Source organism: Triturus cristatus, chromosome 7 (genome assembly GCF_964204655.1).
Source record: "Triturus cristatus chromosome 7, aTriCri1.1, whole genome shotgun sequence".
Classification (NCBI taxonomy): Eukaryota; Metazoa; Chordata; class Amphibia; order Caudata; family Salamandridae; genus Triturus; species Triturus cristatus.
Window position 1 is genome coordinate 1,292,528,243 of NC_140590.1, and position 22,205 is coordinate 1,292,550,447.

The following is a 22,205-nucleotide window of genomic DNA, read 5'->3' on the forward strand; positions in this document are numbered from 1 at the left end:
TTCTTGACGCCACTGAGCCAGGCCGGGAAGGTCCTGGGGTTGTGCGCCCCCTTCGGTCGTTGGTTCTGGGCGGCTGGCCTCGTCGTTGTCTTCTACTGGGGCGACCGGGGGCGGAGGTGCTGGCCATTCCGGTTCTTCTGATCGGGGGACGGCACGGGCGGCCATGGACCGGGTGGTTATGCAGGCCCAGTCCGGGAGGCCCAGCATCCCCAGGTGCTCTCTTCTCTCAACGGTGGCCCACGGGGAACTCTCGAGGTCATTCCCCAGGAGGCAGTCCACGGGGGCATCGTCCCGGACCGTCACCTTCAACAGGCCGGAGACCCCTCCCCATTCGAATGGGACGCAGGCCATTTGACACATACTTTCAGAGTTGTCTGCCGAGCGGACGGGGCAGAGAATGTTCGGCAGGATCTGCTCAGGCTTCACCAGGTGACAGCGGACGGCCGTCACACTGGCGCCTGTGTCACGCAAGGCCTCGGCTCGCTGTCCATTAATGGTCACCCACTGACCGTATTTCCTGGTGTTAGCGGGTAGGGGAGCCCGCGGGACCATGTCTCTTCCCCCTAAGCACGCCAGGACCATGGCGGCCGGTTCCCACTCTTGCTGGGCCGGCTCATACTCTTCTGGTTCCTCCGATAATCGCTCTTCCCCCAGGGTGGCGGCAGCTACCTGGCGGGGCTTGGGTGTTTGGTTCTGCGGGCAGCTCGGGTCATTGGCGTAGTGGCCGACTCGCTGGCATCGGTGGCACGTGACGTTGGCTCGGAACCCAGGACGCAACGGGGGGTTGCCCCGGCCGGCTGGAGGCGGGGTGCTGGCCACGGGTGTTGCCGGCAAGGCGTCTCTCCCTCGCCCCTGGCCTCCTCCTCCCCGAGGACGGTGCTGGCCTTGGTTGCTTCGATTCTGCTCGTGTGGCCCTCTCCGGCCCACTCGGGTGCTTTCCCATCGGTCAGTTTCGGCGGCGAGCTGCCGGGGGTCAGTCAGCTTACTGTCGAGGAGGTGCTGCCTGAGCCCGACGAAACAGTTGTTCGACAGGTGCTCCCATACCATAAGGTTAAAGAGTTGTTCGTAGGTGGTGACATGGCTCCCCTTGATCCAACCCTCGAAGGCACGGCTGAAATAGTTCACGTATTCTACCCAAGTTGTACCTGGGATCCGGGTGCAATCTCTGAACCTCTGGCGGTACATCTCGGGTGTGAGGCCGTAGCGGGTGAGGAGGGCAGCCTTCATGTGGTCGTAGGACGACATTTGGTGATCTGGGAGCTGCAGCAGGGCATCGCGACCCTCGTTGACGAACCTCCCCCATAGTCCGGCTCCCCAATCACTCCGGTCGATCCGGTGGGAGGTCATGGCGATCTCGTAGGCTTTAAACCACTGTTGTATGTCGTCTTCTCGGACATACTCGCGGACAACATCCTTGGGGATGTGGACTTTTTTCTCGGTTGGCCCCGGGGTGTGCGGTCGCTCAGGCACCCCCAGTTCTTTACTCTGTTTCCGAAGTTCTATTTCCGCCAGTTGGCGCTCGTGTTCGAGTGTTATTCTCTTCTCCTCCAGCTCTCTCTGTCTCTGCTTCTCTTCTCGTTCTTCTCGGAGCCGCATATGCTCTAGGTTGAGTTTCTGTTCGGCTAACTTGAGTTCCCCATCCATCTTGAGTCGTGCCATTTCCAACTCGTGCAGTCTGGTTCTTTCTCTTTCTTGGATCTCCTCCTGCGAGAGGCCCGTTCCCCGCTCCTCGGGAGTCGTGGCGTTCCCCTCTGGTACGACACTGTTTTGGTCGGAGGGTCCGGCGATCCCAGTTTCTGTCCACGACTCAAGGGCGTGCTTTAGATCATCTTTGGTACTCAGGCCGGTGGTAGCAATGCCAAGTTCCATGCAGAATTGTTTCAGTTCGCGGTGGCTGTATTCTTCTAACTTATCCATTTGGAATTTCTCAGTGGAACCGCTATCTTTGGCTGACATCGTGGTTTTGTCGTGGGGTGAGCTACTCTGTACGATTACGCGTTGATTCGGATCGCGCCGCTGGCCACCAATGTTAGAAAGGTTAGACGGACCGGGAGGGTCGGCCGAGGTCAGGGGGAGAGGTCTCCGGGGAGAGCCGTCTCCAGCGATCGTACAGACAAGTAACTTCCCCCCCACAGACAGATACCACACAAGGATAAGATTTAGCGTTCTTTATAAGCACTTCTTAAGGTACGATTGAATGGTACAAGGAGGTCTGGACTCAGGGGTCCCCTCGATTCAAGTCTCTCAAGGTAGGGAAGGGGGTAGCGGGACAGTCTGTTTACCAGTCAGGTAGTTCGGATGAGATGATGATTAGCTCACAATCCTCGAGCTTGGTGGTTTAGCTGGTACGGGCCGCGGCAGCGCCAGCAGGTCCCGGAAAGATGGTCGGTACACGGTCCGCGGCAGCGCCAGCAGGTCCCGGAAAGATGGTCGATGTACGGTCCGCGGCAGCGCCAGCAGGTCCCGGTGAGGATGGTCGTTACAACGGGCCGCGGCAGCGCCAGCAGGTCCCGACGAGGATGGATGTTGCAGAAGGCCGCGGCAGCGCCAGCAGGCAGGACGATGGTTCGCAAGATAGGGCTACGGCAGCGCCAGTAGTCCGTCAAGGCTGAGTTCTCTCGGTGTCTCTCGACTCCAGGATACAACTCCCTTCCTGCTCCGGAGCTGCCCCAGTTATAGGGCAGGCGCCCTTTGATGTCCGGACCCTCGCACTTGGAGGTCGGAGGGCCCGGGATGAAGGTGTCCAGACACCCAGCAGGGGGTGGAGCCAGCGCCTGGGGGAGCTGGAGGCGATCGGCACCTGGCGGGGGAAGAGCTCTTGACGCTTCGTTCTCCCATTGACCTGCCAAGTGGTCCGCTCACCTCCTGGGTGGATGGTGGTGCCGGGATGTCGGGGCCGGCCAGGCCCGGGGTTAGGGTCGGGGCGAGGCCACGCGGCCTCGTGGTGCAGGGCCCAAGATGGCGGCTTGACCCGGCCGGGGAAGCCGATGGGGCTGGGGCCCGTGATGTGTGGAGGTCCGAGGGTAGAAGATCCGTCGGGAGACGGGGTGCAGGTGCTTTTCGTGGGTTACGCCTGGCGGGCCGGAGCTTGGGCCCTGTCGTGCGGGGAGGGAGCAAGCCCTTCGTGTGGCCTGTCCAACAGGTGAGATAAAGTACAATAGATTGGAGGGATGTAGAGTGTTGTAGAGTGTAATAGAGTGTCCTAGAGCGAAGTGTCAGAGGACTGAAGAGTTGAGAGGCGTAGTGTAGTGGATTGGAGTGGGGGGATCTTACAGTAGAGGGAAGAACCATAGAATGGAATAGAGTGGTGTTAAGTGGCATAGAGTTGACTCACGTAGAGTGGCATAAAGTGTCATGGAGTGGAGTCAGGGTTGGATTGGGATCAAAAGTAGGCCCTGGCACGCTAAAAAAAAGTGGCCACATTTGCGGATTGCCTTTTCTACAAAACAATGCTTTGGCAAAGTTTTATGAAAAGAAGGGGGGGGCAGGAGGTCTCTGACAGAGGAATGTTTTCTTAACTTCACTTAGATAACAAAAAATTGCATGAATTCACACTGGTGAACCACACATGAATGCAAGTGAAACCACTTCTGCTTAGGCCCGCTGCCCCCGCTCAATCTGTATATATTAATGGGCAGCCCAGCGAGACAAAGGGAGTAACACCTCCGCCCCCTTGGTAAAATTGAGGTAAAAGAGGCCCATCTGCCTCCAGACAGGTCACTCAGGCCACCACTGGGCCCCTCGCGGGCATAGACACTGCCCAAATCAGCCCCTAGGCTGCCTCAAAAAAGCGGCCCACAGCTGGAACATGGATACCGGACCCACGGCCATTGTCCGAGGGCCCGCCTTACCAATCCGACCCTGAGTAAAGTGTCAGAGTGGAGTTTCGTAGAGTGGAGTACAGTCATAGAGTGGAGTGACCAAAAGTAAAGTTAAGTGACCTAGATTTAAGTGGCATATATTAGCGTAGCGTGGTGTTGAATGTTCTAGAGTGGAGTGCAATAGAATGGCAGTATGGTGCAGTATGGTGTAGTGTGTGATAGAGTGGATTGACGTAGACTAGGGGGCTTAGAGTGTCATATCGTAGAGTGTTGTGATGCAGAGTTCCATAGAGTGTCATAGAGTGTAGACTCAGAGTAGAGTATCGTGCAGTGAAGTGTCGTAGAGTGAAGTGGGATAGAGTGGAGTGAAGTGCCTTAGCGTGGAGTATTGTAGAGTGGCATAGCATTAAGTGGATTAAAGTGTTAGAGTGAGTAAAGTTTTGTAGAGCGGGGTAGAGTAGAGTGGAGTAGAAAGAGTAGAGCGGGGTAGAGTGGAGAGGCATAGATTGGCGCAGAGTGGCATAAAGTGGGGTGTTGTTAAGCAGAGGGGAGTGGAGGGGCATAGAGTAAAGAAGCGTAGAGTGGCGTGGCATAGAGTAGAGTGTAATAGAGTAGAGTGGCATAGAGTAAAGTGGTGAAGAGTGGCATGGAGTGTTGCGGAGAATCAAAGAGTATCCTAGAATGTAGTGGCGGCGCGTGATAGAGTGGTGTGGCATAGAATGTCATGGAATGTCAGAGTGTTGTCGAGTGCTGTGGAGGGTCGTAGAGTGGAGTGTCAGAGTGGAGGGTCATAGAGCGGAAGGGTGTAGTGTAGGGTTGGCCAGAGTTTGCAGAGTTGCACTATGTGGAATTCCATGGAGTTGCATAAAAACTCTTTGGAATTACACGGAGTTCCACTCCACCCTACTGAAATGTAATGTGAGGCTAAAACTTTGCTAATGATTTCTTCTGATTGCCTCCTGTGTTTTTGATAGGTTTTGCTGGTTTAGATGCTTTGGGCACTGTGCCACTGCTATTCAGTGCCACAGTGAAAGTGCTCCCTATGTTAAATTGATGTATTGATTAGTGACTCAATGATTGGGTTATTTGATTTACTTGTCAGACTCTAGTATAGTGCACCATGTGTGCCCAGGGCTTGTAAATCAAATGCTGCTGGTAGGCTTGCAGCACTGGTTGTGCCACTCACAGAAGCAGCTTGTAAAGTGTGTCTCAGGCCTGCCATTGCAGAGCCTGTGTGCAGTCTTGTACTGCCATGCTGACTGGGTAAGTGCACCCACTAACCTGTCCCTAAGCCTTCCCTTTTCTTCATATCAGACACCCCTAAGGTAGGCCCAAGGGCAGGGTGCATTGTAAGTATAAGGTAGGACATGCCCTGGTGTGTGTGGCATGTCCTAATAGTGAATTACAGCCATTTTTGTTTTTCACTATTGCAAGGCTACCAGTCCCCATAGGCCAGAATGGGCAGTTTGATTATAACATCTTATAATCCTAACTGACCCAGGGAACATGGTAGAAATTTGAGTTTAGTATGCCTGAACTCAGAATGATAAAATACATCTTTTAGTGCAGTTGGTTTTAACATTCTGTGTTTGAAAATACCGCTTTTAGAAAGTAGGTATTTTCTTGCCTAACTACACACGCCTGCCGCTGCTAGGTTGTGTATTCCTTGTCTGGAGTTTGAGTGACAGGGGCTGGGGGATTTCAGGAGACAGGGTGAGTCAGCACAAGGCTGAATAGAGAGATCTACATGAGAGTGAGGGGAGGAGTTGAACCTGGTTCTGAATAGGGTTGTACCTTCCCCCCCACAATGCTGGTTCCACCTCCTGTGGTGCGTCTGATGTCCCTGGCCTACACTGGCAAAGGAAAGATGGAGTCATGTAAACAAAGTGCTCCAGGACTGACCAGAACTTGTTTGGACTAGGCGAAGGCCTCTCTGCCTTCAGAGGAGAAAAAGAATATATGAGTCTAAAAACGGGGACCCAGACCCCAGAACTTTAGACCACTTCTGGAACAACAAGGCAAACTTCTGCCAGGGAGAAGAACCAAGGAAGCTGTACTGACCCCCTGCCAGTGTGCTGTGTTGCTGGGTTTGCCTACAGTGGTGTCTTCAGTGCCAATGAGAGGAGAAGGAACTTTCAAAGGATTTTCATCATCTTGCAGAATATTACTCCAAGGGCTTGAACTTGTGCTTGCCTCCTGCTGAAGTCTGAGGGACAAAAGACTTCACCACCAGCTCCCCTCTGAATTTCCTTGCTGGGAATTCTGTCTGCAGAAGCCTGTGTGTCGCTGGGAGCTGGAACCGCGACTCAACAAGAAGAAGCGTGTCACAGTTGCAGCTGCTACCGTCGCATCGCCAGAGAAGCATGTCGCCACCGCAAAGTTGCCGCCGCATCACCAGAGAAGCATGCCTTCGTCAACGCTGTTACCCGACGCATTACCGGAGAAGCGTGTCGCAGGGCCTGTCGCGGCTCCAAAGTTACAGAGTTTGCCGCACGGCCGCCGGGCGTGCATGCATCGTCGTCGCATCAAGGGCACCATCTTATCGCATCGCAACCGATCATCACATTGCATCGAGGCGCCATCTTGTCGCATCGCAACCGGAACGCAGTACGAGAATATACGCATCACCTCCTCTCCAGTAAGGACCAAGATGCAGCCCCTATGCCTGCGCAAGCATTGAGGCGCGACGCATCGTCTCCCCTGAAGCAAGGAACCGACGCATCTCCATCCCTGCGAACCTTTTGTTTGTTTTGCTACGCATCCAGGTACTTTTGTGAGAACTTTTTCGCATTTATCATCACCTTGAATTAAGTGACTTCTACCGTCTTTAAGTCTATTTTAAATACAGTATTGTGGATTTTTGTTGTCTGTGGTCATGTGTTTATATAAAGAATTCTTATTTTTTTTAAACCTGTGTGGTGTCCATCTGTAGTGTTTTCACTGTATTACTGTATGTGTTCACAAATGCTTAACACACTGCCTCTGAGATAAGCCTGTCTGCTCGTGCCAAGCTACCAAGGGGATGAGCAGGGGTTATTCAGTAGTGTAATCCCCTTTCCCAGACTTAAAAGCAAGGGTCCCTAATTGGTCAAAGGTACCTACCTCTGCCAACTAGAGACCCCCAGTTCTAACAATGATCATTCCTCTAATGGGATCAACCCACTAACCCAAGATCACATTTCCCCTGCCAATCACTTGCTCTACTCCATTAACTTTTGCAGCCAATACCATTGTTCGACAAGCAGATTGCTAATGGCGGCTGCAAATGCCTTATGGGTATCCTATGTACGGTTTAACTAATGTGTTTCCGATATTGACTAGTACAAAATGGCTGCCCCATTGACTATTAATTTTTTTCCAACCACAGTGTGGCGTTCATTGGTCGCATTCTGCAACCAGTGATTCAGGACCCAAGGACTCATGTGCTCTATGCAGTTTTGGTTGGCGTGAAACTAGAGGCTGATATGCCGTTTTTAGGTAAAAATGCTTACAATATAGTTGTGTTATGTAGTAACGGCGAGAAACAAAGAAAACGGTTGCAGGGGAGATTGTTGGAAAGGGCACTAGCAAAACTGTGAAAGTAGGGAAGCCATTGTAGGAGAGTAGGGTCTGCAATCCTATGATCACCCAGATTTTTTGCTTTTGCTTCATTGGTTTACGACTTCCTCCAGCTGTGGGCCTGCCAATCAGACCCCCAGCCTAGCTGTTCTCTCTCGAAATTAACACACATGTACATTAGGTGCATCCACTAATTGGAACTGGGCCGCCTTGTCAGTCCCTGTCTCAGCAAACCACAGGTATCCAGGGCATCGGTGTACCCAGGGCCTACCAGGGGCTGCAGCATGTATTATGCCACCCCTGGACTGGCCGCCCAAATCTGACACAACTGGCTGCACGACAGCTGGGGCCACGTGGTGTAATCACCCGTTGCTGTAGGTGTAGTATTCCTACACCTAACCCTAAAATGGACACATGGATTCCTATCAGTCACTCCTATGGCAGGCCTTATCAATCCTGAAGGCAGAGTGCAGGGAGTCATGTGGGATGGTGCTCTGGCGCGAGCTGAGCCCGTCGACGGCTTGCGGAACCAAGTCCTAATAGCCGTTCCATGGTGACGCGGGCCAACTATTTTAAATGCATTATAATCCTTGCGGTTATTTGCTAACTTTGGCATCGCATCACCTACACATGTCGAGTAAGGTGTCATACGAATTGGAATACGAACCCCTCGCTAGTTCTGGCGACGGGGTTAGCATTCCCCCCTTCTAGAGGGGCACGACATGGAAGTAACCTTGAACCCCGGTTAAAGTTGACTCAAGCCTCAGCATCACAAAATGGATGCTGCCACCAGACACAAGTCTGACCTCCTGCTGCTGGGAGACCTTCCAGCGAAGGGAGTTTGGACAAAGGGTTTCCTGTCGAGGGCGGTGTTAGCACCATCCCAGACAGGGTTTGTGTATCCCAGGTAGGCAGGGCTGAAAGGAAGGTGATTGCAAGTGGCACCCCGGTGCTCACTGTGCATAGCCCGGCTCAAACCAGTTTCGGGGGCACACCAGCCCCTGAGCTGGCGCGAAGCCGGACAAAGGATAGGGGTGTAACCACCCCCCTCCTGGCTCCACCCATAGGTAGAACCTAGTCACGGGCCAACCCCTTTTCTTAGAATAAAGGTAGGAGCGAGTCCCCTTCCCAAATTGGATAATCAGCTAATCGGATAACTCTGAATCTTGAACTACTTTCCGCGAAAGGAACTCTTGACTATTTCTGAAGACTCTCCCTTGTGGCTAAGGAGTAGCCACCCTGCACCAGCAGGCACCACCTAAGCGCTTGCGGTTTGCTGTAAGTCTCTCCTACGGATCAAGACTGCCCAGCTCGACGAGACCAGAGTCCCTGCCATCTCTGACCTTTTACCTACCTCATCAGCCCAGCTGAGAGTCGTAGGTGTGACGAGACCTGCGGGACCGGCCATCTTCAGAACCTGCACGACGCTTATCTAGCACGCCCACCGAGGGACCCTCGAGTGAGTGCACCTAGGGTTTGAGAAGCCCTAACCCTGCCTCCCCAGCATCCCCGAGATCTGCATGGGGGCCCTTCTGCTCCTTGCTGTTCACCGCGTTGTTCGACCACTTGCCGACCGGCTTGTGGCCCTCTTCACGACGCACCACGATTGTTTCATCACTAGTCTGGTTGCTCCAGACTGGCTCTTGCTCCCCTCCAACAGAGGAGTACCACGGACTCTCCTAGTCCACTCCAGACGCCATCTTGACTCCACCACGTGGGCTTGCCACTGCCAAGATCCGCTGCCCCATTCCTGGGCCCAGCATCATCGACAGCAGACACCTTCGTGGGACAGCTCGCCCTCCATCCTGGTCGCCGCCGCGCCTCCTAGACCGAGGAACAGCCGAGTCCGACGTCATCCACTCACCTGGTCGAGGTGACTTCAGCCGGTACCCTCCTGGTACCCACACGATCGCTGGCTAGCGGTTGAGAACTGAGTCCCCTCTGCTTTCAGGTTTCCTTCATCACCGATCCAGGCTTGGATCTAGCTGAATATCGACACTGGTCACCTGCCAGCAACTCTTCTTTCAGGCTCCTGAGACTACAACGAGGACTTCCGACATCTTGCCGAACCTTCCACAGCCGCAGCCTCTGGGCTAGGTAACACGAGCATTTCGGTGCTCCATCGCAGGTTCGCTTTACAAGTGTCCAGTTCCTTTTTCGTTTAAGTCCCCCTGATCGGATCACTCCGGAATCAGTAACTTTAGACTTTCTAACCCCTCCCCTTCCACTTGCAGTGTAATGGTTTCGTGCCCTCGGACATTTGTGTAAATTGTGCAACCAGAAGTATTTTCCTAAGAGTTTTGTATTGTGCTTAGCTCCCTGACTCATAAAGAGCCAGGGTAGTCTTGTTATAAATAAATATCCTTTATTTTCATAACAACTTGTGTGGTGTCCTTTCACTTGGTGTTCAAGGGGTATATGTGATGGTAAACAGCTGGCTTAACACGCCCTCTAGAGTTTAGCCTAAGACTGCTCGTATCCACGCTACTAGGATAGCTGGTCTATAAGGTTGACTTGCAACCAATCAATAAGGGTCGTTTGGAATGATACACCGTGATCACTAGAATAGTGAGCACTACATATCAGGCCAACTTCTCACATTGGTGAGCAGCGGTTGGGATTTGAGCTTGCTGTTTTACCACACACGTGTCCTAAGAATATCGCAGTGAAAGATCACATAAGTACCCAGGTACATATAACTTAACTTAGAATACTCCGAGTTCTACTGAACCGGCTGTTGTAGTGTAACAGGGCTTAGCACACCCTGACTACAACTCTTAGCAAGGGATCAGTAGGTAAACACATAGTGTAGGTAGGTGCATCACTTACACCTCACTAGACAAGCATGTCGGTCCACGGAGAGTCCTCGCAGACTCCCTTAGTGGTCAGTGACCCTCCACAGGTCGTGTCACGATATGCAACTCTTAGCTTCAAGGAGATGAGACAACTGTGTGCCTCCAGGAAGCTAAACCAGGGTTCTAACCCTACCATCGCAATTCTGATAGGTCTCTTAGAGGCGTACGATGCTAGGAGGTCCTCTAACACAGGTCCCCCCAGTGCAGATGGGAACATGCCTCCCTTAGAGGGAACCCTCGGTGACCCCGACCTCCACACAGAGGAGGACGACGAGGGGGAGTTATCAGGAGACGAGGCAGACAAAGGTCCAGTGGTAGTCGGCAGGCTTACGAGGACCAACTTAAGCAGGCATGAGAATGGAACTGGGGGAGCCCCGGGCCCACGCTCGAGCAGGCCTAACCTTGGGAACGGACGAGCTAGGTCTCTCTCCGGAGGCTCTGGCAGATCGGTTCATACACATGTCTCTCAGGCATCTTCTCAGAGAGGAATGACATCCCCTCATAGAAGGGAGCATGAAGCGAAGATGAGGGAAGTCAATCTGAGGATCGAGCGGGAAGAACTTGCCCTCGCCAAAGAAAGACTTGCCCTGGCCCGAGAGCAGAAATTAAGTGGGTTAGATCCCACTGGTGGCAGCATTCTCAATAGAGAGAAAGACAGGGGTATAGACACTAGACACCTGAGTAAAATAGTGCCCCCCTTTAAACAAGGGGACGACATCCACAAGTGGATAACTGCCTTGGAGAGGGCCTGCACTGTCCAGTGCGTCCCCCCAAGTCAGTGGGCAGCTATACTGTGGCTTTCCTTTGAAGGTAAAGGAAGGGACAAGCTCCTCACTACTAGAGCTGAGGACGCTAACAACTACCAAGTCCTGAAGAACACACTGATTGATGGGTTCGGCTTAACCACGGAACAGTACCGGGTGCTGTTCCGGGACACCCAGAAAATTCAGTCTCAGGATTGGACTGACTTTGTTGATTGTGCCACTAAGGCTTTGGAAGGCTGGTTACTGGGTAGCAAGGTTACTGATTACACAGGATTGTACAATCTTATCATGCGAGAACAGATTTTAAACAACTGTCAGAACCAATTGTTGCATCAGCACCTTGTCGACTCGGATCTGACCTCTCCCCAAGAATTGGGAAAGAAGGCAGACAGATGGGTCAGAACAAGGGTCAAGCAGAACCAGAACCAGGGTGGTCAGAAGAAAGCAGACCAAAAGGGTAACAAGAACGAACAAAATGACCAGAAGTCTTCGACAGGTCCCCAACAAACCAAAGAGGGTGGGGGTCAGGCTTCACAGAAGAAGAAGACTCAAGAAGGTCAGTCAAAAAGGTGGTGCCAATACTGTAAAAGTAAGACTCACTGGTTTAGTGAGTGCACCAAGAAAGGAGGGCAAATTCCTACCACTGCAGCCCCTAAGGCACCTGCACCCCCTAGTACAGTCAGCAGTGGTAGTGCGCCTCCCAAGGCATTAGTTGGGTTAACCTTGGGAACCGAGGGGAGTGACGACTTAGTCGGCACGCTCACTCAGGCCGTCCTTGTCTGTACAGGGGATATGGATATGTCCCCTGATGCCAGTCCCAATACTTTGGGCAAATACAGACAGACACCTTTGATCAATGGAAAAGTGGCTCAGGCCTACAGGGACACTTGTGCCAGTGTCACCATGGTGACGCCTAACTTTGTGGACCCTGGACAGATCATGCTAGGTACCAGTTACCTAGTGACCAATGCCAGCAACGTCACTACCAATCACAGTATGGCAGTTGTTGATTTCTCCTGGGGAGGGGTAAGTGGCCCGAAAAAGGTTGTGGTTAGTTCAGACCTCCCCGTAGAATGTCTGTTGGGCAATGATTTGGAAACGTCACAATGGTCAGAAGTGGAGCAGAGGACTCACATGGAAATGTTAGGCTTGCCAGCACATGTCCTTGCTGTGACCAGGTCACAGGCCAAAAGATGCCCCGCTGAACAGGTGCTGGATCCTGGAAGAACGGACCAGACACCTTCCAAGAAGAGGAGCAGTAAGGGTAAGGCTTCGCCTTCCCCCTTGCCCCAGGTCGTGGATCAAGTCTCCGAGGAGGCTGACCTTAAAGAACTGAGGGAAACTGAGCCGAAACAGCTTGAACCTGGTCAGGTTGAGTTTCTGGGCTCAGGGGGACCCTCCAGGGAAGACCTGGGGAAGGCACAGTTAGACTGCCCCTCCCTTGAACCCCTCAGACAGCAGGCTGCTGCTGAGGCTGCAGGGAACGCCACAGGTACCCACAAAGTGTACTGGGACGATGGACTCCTGTACTCCGAGGCAAGAGACCCCAAACCTGGTGCGACCAGGAGGCTGGTCATCCCCTTGTCTCTGAGAGGTTTCCTTCTCACCTTGGCCCACGAGATTCCCCTTGCAGGTCACTTAGGCCAGAATAAGACTTGGGACAGAATTGTTCCACACTGTCACTGGCCCCACATGTCCGAGGATACGAAGGAGTTTTGCCGCTCCTGTGTCACTTGCCAAGCCAGTGGTAAGTCAGGTGGCATGACAAAGGCCCCCCTCATACCACTACCGGTGGTGGGGGTACCCTTTGAACGAGTGGGGATCGACATTGTCGGACCAATGGAACCCCAGACAGCATCAGGGCACAAGTTTATACTGGTGGTGGTGGACCACGCCACTAGATATCCTGAAGCTATTCCACTTAGGACCACTACAGCACCTGTGGTGGCACGGGCCCTACTTGGAGTGTTCTCCAGAGTGGGCTTCCCTAAGGAGGTCGTCTCAGACAGAGGTGCAAACTTCATGTCGGGATATCTGACTGCAATGTGGAAGGAGTGTGGTGTCAACTACAAGTTCACTACACCCTATCACCCACAATGCAATGGGCTTGTTGAGCGATTCAACAGGACCCTAAAAGGGATGATTCACGGACTACCTGAAAAGCTTCGGCGGAGATGGGATGTCCTGATACCCTGCCTCTTGTTCGCCTACAGAGAGGTCCCGCAGAAGGGGGTTGGCTACAGCCCTTTTGAGCTTCTGTTCGGACATCCTGTAAGGGGACCCCTTTGTTTGGTAAAGGAAGGATGGGAGAGACCTCTCAGAAAGCCGGCATCGAACATTGTGGACTATGTACTCGGTCTCCGCTCGCGGATGGCGGAGTACATGGAAAAGGCATCTAAAAACCTTGAGGCGAGCCAAGAATTACAGAAAGCTTGGCACGACCAAAAGGCTGTCCTGACTGTGTACCAGCCTGGACAGAAGGTGTGGGTGCTGGAGCCAGTGGCCCCGGCAGCACTCAAAGACAAATGGTCTGGGCCCCACACAATCATTGAGCAAAAGGGAGAGGTCACCTACCTGGTAGACCTGGGAACTCCCCGGAGCCCCCACAGGGTGCTCCATGTAAACAGGCTCAAGGCATATGTCGACAGGGAGGGCATGGGCTTGCTCATGGCCACAGATGAGGGACAGGAGGAGGAGAGTGACCCTCTCCCAGACCTGCTCTCTCAGAACCCTGACGATGGGTCAGTAGATGGTGTTGTCTTTTGTGGCAGCCTCTCTGGACATCAACAAAAGGATTGTAAACAGGTTCTTCAATCCTTTCGACATATGTTCTCTCTGACACCCAGTCAGACCAATTGGTGTACCCATGAGGTCGACACTGGGGACAGTCTACCCGTAAAGAGTAAAATCTATCGGCAACCTGATCACGTCAGACTGCATCAAGACGGAGGTGCAGAAAATGTTGGAGCTGGGAGTCATTGAACCCTCGGACAGCCCCTGGGCTAGTCCCGTAGTTCGTGCCGAAACCTCACACCCAGGGCGGTAAGAAGGAGATGAGGTTTTGCGTGGACTACAGAGGTCTCAATGCATTCACTAAGACTGACGCCCACCCAATACCAAGGGCAGACGAACTTATCGACCGGTTGGCTTCGGCCAGCTACTTAAGTACGTTTGACCTGACAGCTGGGTATTGGCAAATCAGGTTAGCTGAGGAGGCCAAGCCCAAAACAGCATTTTCTACCCCGGGTGGGCATTATCAGTTCGTGGTAATGCCCTTTGGTTTGAAAAATGCACCTGCCACCTTCCAAAGGCTGGTGAATCGAGTTCTCACTGGGTTGGACGACTTCTGCGCGGCGTATCTGGACGATATCGCTGTCTTTAGCTCCACCTGGGAGGATCACCTGGTCCACCTGAGGAAAGTGTTAGAGGCCCTGCAAAGGGCAGGCCTCACTATCAAGGCCACTAAGTGCCAGATAGGGCAGACACAGGTTGTATACCTGGGCCACCTTGTAGGAGGGGGTCAGGTCCAACCATTGGAGAGCAAAATACAGGCCATCCAGGACTGGGCTCCTCCAACCACCCAGACTCAGGTTCGAGCTTTCTTGGGCCTGACTGGTTATTACCGGAAATTTGTCAGAAATTATGGATCCATTGTGACCCCGCTAAACGACCTGACAAGTAAAAAGATGCCAAAAAAAGTTCAGTGGACAGCAAGCTGTCAGAAGGCATTCGATGACCTAAAGCAGGCCATGTGCACAGCACCTATCCTAAAGAGTCCAGACTACTCCAGACCATTCATTGTCCAAACAGACGCTTCGGAGCTGGGTGTGGGAGCTGTTCTATCTCAACTGAATTTTGATGGTCATGACCAGCCCATAGCTTTTATTAGCAGGAGGCTGACCCCCAGAGAGAAGAATTGGTCAGCTATTGAGAGGGAGGCCTTTGCTGTGGTTTGGGCCCTGAAGAAGTTGAGGCCATACTTGTTTGGCACTCACTTCAATATTCAGACCGACCATAAGCCCCTCTTGTGGCTAAATCAAATGAAGGGTGAAAACCCCAAACTACTTCGGTGGTCCATTTCCCTACAGGGGATGGACTTCACAGTGGAGCATAGACCTGGCACTGATCATGGCAATGCAGATGGGCTCTCCAGGTATTTCCACTTAGAGCAAGAAGACTCACCTGGTCAAGGTTAGCTTATTGTCCCAAAGTTTGGGGGGGGGTCATGTAGGAGAGTAGGGTCTGCAATCCTATGATCACCCAGATTCTTTGCTTTTGCTTCATTGGTTTACGACTTCCTCCGGCTGTGGGCCTGCCAATCAGACCCCCAGCCTAGCTGTTCTCTCTCGAAATTAACACACATGTACATTAGGTGCATCCACTAATTGGAACTGGGCCGCCTTGTCAGTCCCTGTCTCAGCATACCACAGGTATCCAGGGCATCGGTGTACCCAGGGCCTACCAGGGGCTGCAGCATGTATTATGCCACCCCTGGACTGGCCGCCCAAATCTGACACAACTGGCTGCACGACAGCTGGGGCCACGTGGTGTAATCACCCGTTGCTGTAGGTGTAGTATTCCTACACCTAACCCTAAAATGGACACATGGATTCCTATCAGTCACTCCTATGGCAGGCCTTATCAATCCTGAAGGCAGAGTGCAGGGAGTCATGTGGGATGGTGCTCTGGCGCGAGCTGAGCCCGTCGACGGCTTGCGGAACCAAGTCCTAATAGCCGTTCCATGGTGACGCGGGCCAACTATTTTAAATGCATTATAATCCTTGCGGTTATTTGCTAACTTTGGCATCGCATCACCTACACATGTCGAGTAAGGTGTCATACGAATTGGAATACGAACCCCTCGCTAGTTCTGGCGACGGGGTTAGCATTCCCCCCCTTCTAGAGGGGCACGACATGGAAGTAACCTTGAACCCCGGTTAAAGTTGACTCAAGCCTCAGCATCACAAAATGGATACTGCCACCAGACACAAGTCTGACCTCCTACTGCTGGGAGACCTTCCAGCGAAGGGAGTTTGGACAAAGGGTTTCCTGTCGAGGGCGGTGTTAGCACCATCCCAGACAGGGTTTGTGTATCCCAGGTAGGCAGGGCAGAAAGGAAGGTGATTGCAAGTGGCACCCCGGTGCTCACTGTGCATAGCCCGGCTCAAACCAGTTTCGGGGGCACACCAGCCCCTGAGCTGGCGCGAAGCCGGACAAAGGATAGGGGTGTAACCACCCCCCTCCTGGCTCCACCCATAGGTAGAACCTAGTCACGGGCCAACCCCTTTTCTTAGAATAAAGGTAGGAGTGAGTCCCCTTCCCAAATTGGATAATCAGATAATCGGATAACTCTGAATCTTGAACTACTTTCCGCGAAAGGAACTCTTGACTATTTCTGAAGACTCTCCCTTGTGGCTAAGGAGTAGCCACCCTGCACCAGCAGGCACCACCTAAGCGCTTGCGGTTTGCTGTAAGTCTCTCCTACGGATCAAGACTGCCCAGCTCGACGAGACCCGAGTCCCTGCCATCTCTGACCTTTTACCTACCTCATCAGCCCAGCTGAGAGTCGTAGGTGTGACGAGACCTGCGGGACCGGCCATCTTCAGAACCTGCACGACGCTTATCTAGCACGCCCACCGAGGGACCCTCGAGTGAGTGCACCTAGGGTTTGAGAAGCCCTAACCCTGCCTCCCCAGCATCCCCGAGATCTGCGTGGGGGCCCTTCCGCTCCTTGCTGTTCACCGCGTTGTTCGACCACTTGCCGACCGGCTTGTGGCCCTCTTCACGACGCACCACGATTGTTTCATCACTAGTCTGGTTGCTCCAGACTGGCTCTTGCTCCCCTCCAACAGAGGAGTACCACGGACTCTCCTAGTCCACTCCAGACACCATCTTGACTCCACCACGTGGGCTTGCCACTGCCAAGATCCGCTGCCCCATTCCTGGGCCCAGCATCATCGACAGCAGACACCTTCGTGGGACAGCTCGCCCTCCATCCTGGTCGCCGCCGCGCCTCCTAGACCGAGGAACAGCCGAGTCCGACGTCATCCACTCACCTGGTCGAGGTGACTTCAGCCGGTACCCTCCTGGTACCCACACGATCGCTGGCTAGCGGTTGAGAACTGAGTCCCCTCTGCTTTCAGGTTTCCTTCATCACCGATCCAGGCTTGGATCTCGCTGAATATCGACACTGGTCGCCTGCCAGCAACTCTTCTTTCAGGCTCCTGAGACTACAACGAGGACTTCCGACATCTTGCCGAACCTTCCACAGCCGCAGCCTCTGGGCTAGGTAACACGAGCATTTCGGTGCTCCATCGCAGGTTCGCTTTACAAGTGTCCAGTTCCTTTTTCGTTTAAGTCCCCCTGATCGGATCACTCCGGAATCAGTAACTTTAGACTTTCTAACCTCTCCCCTTCCACTTGCAGTGTAATGGTTTCGTGCCCTCGGGCATTTGTGTAAATTGTGCAACCAGAAGTATTTTCCTAAGAGTTTTGTATTGTGCTTAGCTCCCTGACTCATAAAGAGCCAGGGTAGTCTTGTTATAAATAAATATCCTTTATTTTCATAACAACTTGTGTGGTGTCCTTTCACTTGGTGTTCAAGGGGTATATGTGATGGTAAACAGCTGGCTTAACACGCCCTCTAGAGTTTAGCCTAAGACTGCTCGTATCCACGCTACTAGGATAGCTGGTCTATAAGGTTGACTTGCAACCAATCATCAATAAGTGTCGTTTGGAATGATACACAGTGATCACTAGAATAGTGAGCACTACATATCAGGCCAACTTCTCACAGCCATGTCTAAGATCACTGGGCTTAAAGGGGCGATGCAAAGGGCAGGCACCTCTGAGCTCTAGTGTAGCGAGAGAATGGGGGAAGGGTAGGTTTGCTCTTTGGTGTTTGGAGTGGAGATGGGAATGGGGGTAAAAGTACTGCCACCAGTAGTTTTAACAGGGTGCTGCCAATGCTACCACTCCAGGCAAGACATCGTCCTAGTCCCTTATTAAAGGAAGACAGCAAGCACTTCGCTGTATCTCTCACCTATATTCGGGTTTGGGGGGCGGTTGGTGTTGGGGCTCCAAAAATTGAGCTAGGTTTCTGGAACCTAGGGCTTTAGGGAAGGTAGTGCTGGGACTCCTTACTTTCTAGAGAAGATGCTGTGGGGTGCCTGATCGTTAGAGAGGAGGCCATAGTGACATTGGTCTCAAGCAGGGGTGGGCTGGCGGCGGCGCTGGTAAACTCTGCTACACGGGAAGCAGAGTTTATTTACCAAACTTCATGCTCCAAGAGGAGTGAGAAATCTTTGCAAGCTCTGCCAGCAGAGCAGAGTTCACCTCCCACCCCTAGTATAGAGTGGAATGTCGCAGAGTGGAGGAGTGTAGAGTGGAACAGTGTCATAGAGTGGAGGGTTGTTGAGCAGAGGGGCCTAGAGTGGAGGGGTGTAGAGTGGAGGGGTGTAGAGTGGAGGGGTGTAGAGTGGAGGGGCGTAGAGTGGAGGGGCGTAGAGTGGAGGGGCGTAGAGTTGAGTAAAGTGTCCTGGCGTGGAGTGGCTTAGAGTGGAGCAAAGTGGTGTGGAGTGGCATAGAGTGTCGGAGAGTGGCATAGAGTGTCATAGAATGGAGTGTTGTAGCGTGAAGTAGAGTCACACAGTGGATTAGAGTGGAGTGACAGAGTGGAGCAGAAAGGCCTAGAGTTAAGTGGCATAGAGTGGTGTAGTGTAGAGTGGAGTAGAGTTGAGTGGGGTGTCAGAGTGGAGTGACATGGAGGGGCGCAGAGGTGTGTCGTAAAGTGTTGCGGAATGGAGTAAAGTGTTGCGGAGTGGAGTAAAGTGTTGCGGAGTGGAGTGGCATAGCACAGAATGGAGTAAAATGTCATAGATATGAGTGGCATAGCATGGAGTGTTTGTGTGTGTAATAAAGTGTTCTGGAGTGTAGTAGAGTGGAGTGGCATGTAGTAGCATAGTGTTGTAAAGTGGAGTAAAATACTGTGGCATAGAGTGGAGTGTTGAAGAGTGGAGTGTCTTGGAGTGTGCCTAGAGTGTCGTGGAGTGGATTAAAGTAACAGAGTATAGTACAGTGGAGTGGCATAAAGTGTTGTAGAGTGGCATAGAATGGATTTCATAGTGGCATAGAGCGTCATATAGTGGGGTGGTGTAGTCTAGAGTGAAGTAAATTGCCAGAGTGGAGTGGCAGCTGAGTGCTGGGCCACCCTGCACATCAAGATAAACCTCCTGTCCCTTTGTCATGTGAATGGGGTGCAGTGCTCCCCTGACAAGGGTAATAATCTCTGGCTGTCATTGAAACAATGGGAACACTTGACTCAAAAATGATACCTTGGTGATTGTTTAGAACAAAGTAAGTGTTCTTTGGAATACTTCAACACCCTCATTATGAGTGGCCCAATAAATTCCTGTATGAACAGTAACTCTTGCTATAGCAACTACTGGAATGATGGGATTTATGGAAAACAGCACACCCCCACAACTTTAGCCACAATACCAACGTCAGCCCACCAAGATCCTGATTATGAGCCAAGTGGAGAGAAATTTCAGTATGGAATTCTACTCCACCTATTCATGAGTGGGCCACAATTACTACATCGAACCTGATTCTAGTGAGTGGTAATTCCACAAGAAAAAAAAAAAAAAAAAAAAAAAAAAAAAAAAAAAAAACCACTCAAGGCTTTGGCTGCAGCAGCCAAGCTACATCCCCTGATTATTTTTCATGCTGGGCCAGTACTAAATGCTCACCCATCAAAGCTTGTCTCAACCTCCCTCTACTCTCTACACCCTCCTTGCTCCAACCTCACCCCATACAGAAGCCCCTGCATATATGTACCTCCTATTCAGAGCAGGTGATAAATGTATGCAATAAACCATCCAGAAATAGGATTTCCATGTGGGTTTGCAATGATACATTTGGTTCCACATGGTATTTCCCATTCCATGGATTCCAACTAGTAATTGTGCATTACTGGGGTGGTGTTACTTGTGGATTTAATACCCCACCATTACTGTGTAACTAGTGCTTCCTTTGTAAAAGTGCTAGTGTCCAGAGCTCTGCTCATGAACCTGCGAACGTAGCAATTAAATGTCTTTGCACAAATACCAAGGCTGTGTGTTCTTAAATCTACCTCATGTCTCTTTAATCCAATACTAGAAACTCTTGTCATGATTTGTCTCTCTTCCTCCGTCTTTCTGCTTTGTTTCTTTTCCCCCCTCTTGCTATAAATTAATGTCTGATGCGGAAAAATAAATGTCAGCCCCTAACAATGAGTATCGGTGACTCCCACTGGCAACCAGCAGCTCAAATGAAGCACTGTGTAACTCATTATCTGGCCCTAAAAGGAGATAATCACTAGCAACCTCCTGTTCTGCATCACAGACACCAATGCTTGGAACAATATGGTCTTACCATATGATCTGCCCCCACCTCAATCTGATGGGCAGAAGCTTATACCTTCCTCTAGCTCTCATAATTCAACCACCACCATCAACAGCTATTGCAATGGCATGATAATGTCTTAATAATAATATCTTTAACAGCATCAAAACCCCCTCAAGTGACTTTTCCATAACTAGGCTCTCAAGCCCACCTGCTCATAAACATGTGATGGATGATCCTACCACCCTGCGACTGTGCCTCCACTTCATGTTCCTCCTTCTCTTTACTCCCATGAGGACTAAGTATCATCACCTTTCCCATCTAATGCCTTACGGTGTGTTTTTATTGATACTCTATGGAGCAGTTAAGACTACCTGTGACCTCCATTAACATATCTATCTTTCAGTCTTCACCAATATCTGGTTCAGTTACTCCTCCACCCCAGATAACGCCAACTTCTTCCACTGTAAATACAAAATCCTGATGACAAAGACAAGGGAAGATGTGGCTGCATAGCATTGATCCATTGTGACTGTTTAGGAGCTCCTATTCCACTATATGATTCATGTGCTTGTCCCCATTCCGCCTGTTGCTTTCCACACCTCTGTGTTGCTCGGTCTTGTCGTGTGCTTCCCCGTGCTTCTGTGCTCGCCCCATGCTGGTTTGTCTGCAATTGTGCTCTTCTGTCCCTCCAGTGTTGTTTCCCCCGTGTTGATTTCCCATGACCAGCATCCCCTGTTTTGCTTCCCAGTCCACTCTCATACCTGTTTTGGTTTGGCGCTCCTCCCTGGCATCTTTCTCTTTAGTTACTGATCTGACTTTGATCACGAACCATAACTAATTTTAAAAGCCCGACCCATTTTGTAGGCAGGCATGTGTGATGCACGTGACTACAAAATAATGAACAGGTGCACATCAAGAGGTTGTTTAAAAAAAACACTTTATGCATGCTGCACAGCATCAAGGACGATGTGCATGCAGCATGGATAGAATCCAACAGGTCTCAAAGGAAGGACTAATCAGATTTGCCAGTGCTTGTTTTTTATTTACAGCTGATTTATGTTTCTTTGCAATTAAATAGGTAATAATACACACAAACAGCACTAATATCCACTATGCACAAGATATTAGTAATTGTTAATGAATTAGCAGAAACAGAAACACAGTAAAACCGGATTGTAGTTCAGTGCTAATGGAGAAATGAGTGACATTTTTACTGCTAAAACGGGGAAAATATGCGTATGAAGTCACTTTAGTACTATTGTATCGGACAGAATGTCCAAGAAAGAGGTTTCATTAATCTTTATTCCTCCTTATCACACCATTTGATGCAGCCTGCTGAATGACCTACTTTAAATCGAATAAGCACTTTTAAAATGATCTTAGTTTGTACTTCAGTCTTTCCTCTGGACATTTTTAGCCTACCTGGTAACTATATTTGGTTTAATAAGTTATGGGATTGTGCTTTGTCTTTTTTTTACCAATGACAATTAATTAACATTGAACTTGCAAATCACGTTCATGGGTTGGTATGTAACACATTACACTATTAAATAGGCAATTACTATTTTTTGGAGTTTCATTGGTGTACGGTGAGAAAAAGAAATACTTTTTTGTGCAAAGTAACTTCAGTGATTTCCATGCAAGTGCCATTTGTTAACACCTCGTCAGGTGGGTGGCTTAGAAACCTCTGTGTTGCTAATCCCGGGCTCTCCTACCTCCTGTTCTGAGAACGCTGCAGGTTGTCCGGTCTAAACTTTGCAGACAGCTTGTTGCAGGGCGTTTCTTTTTACTGTGCTCAAAATGTAAAGTTGCCGTCTTTG

General features: G+C 51.2%; 1 protein-coding gene across 1 annotated transcript in view; it reads right to left on the bottom strand.

Moving 5' to 3' along the window:
- The window catches only part of LOC146811922 (uncharacterized), a 232,925-nt gene that overhangs the window by 179,163 nt on the left and 31,557 nt on the right, over positions 1 to 22,205 (bottom strand). The gene's annotated exons all lie outside the window — the stretch shown is intronic.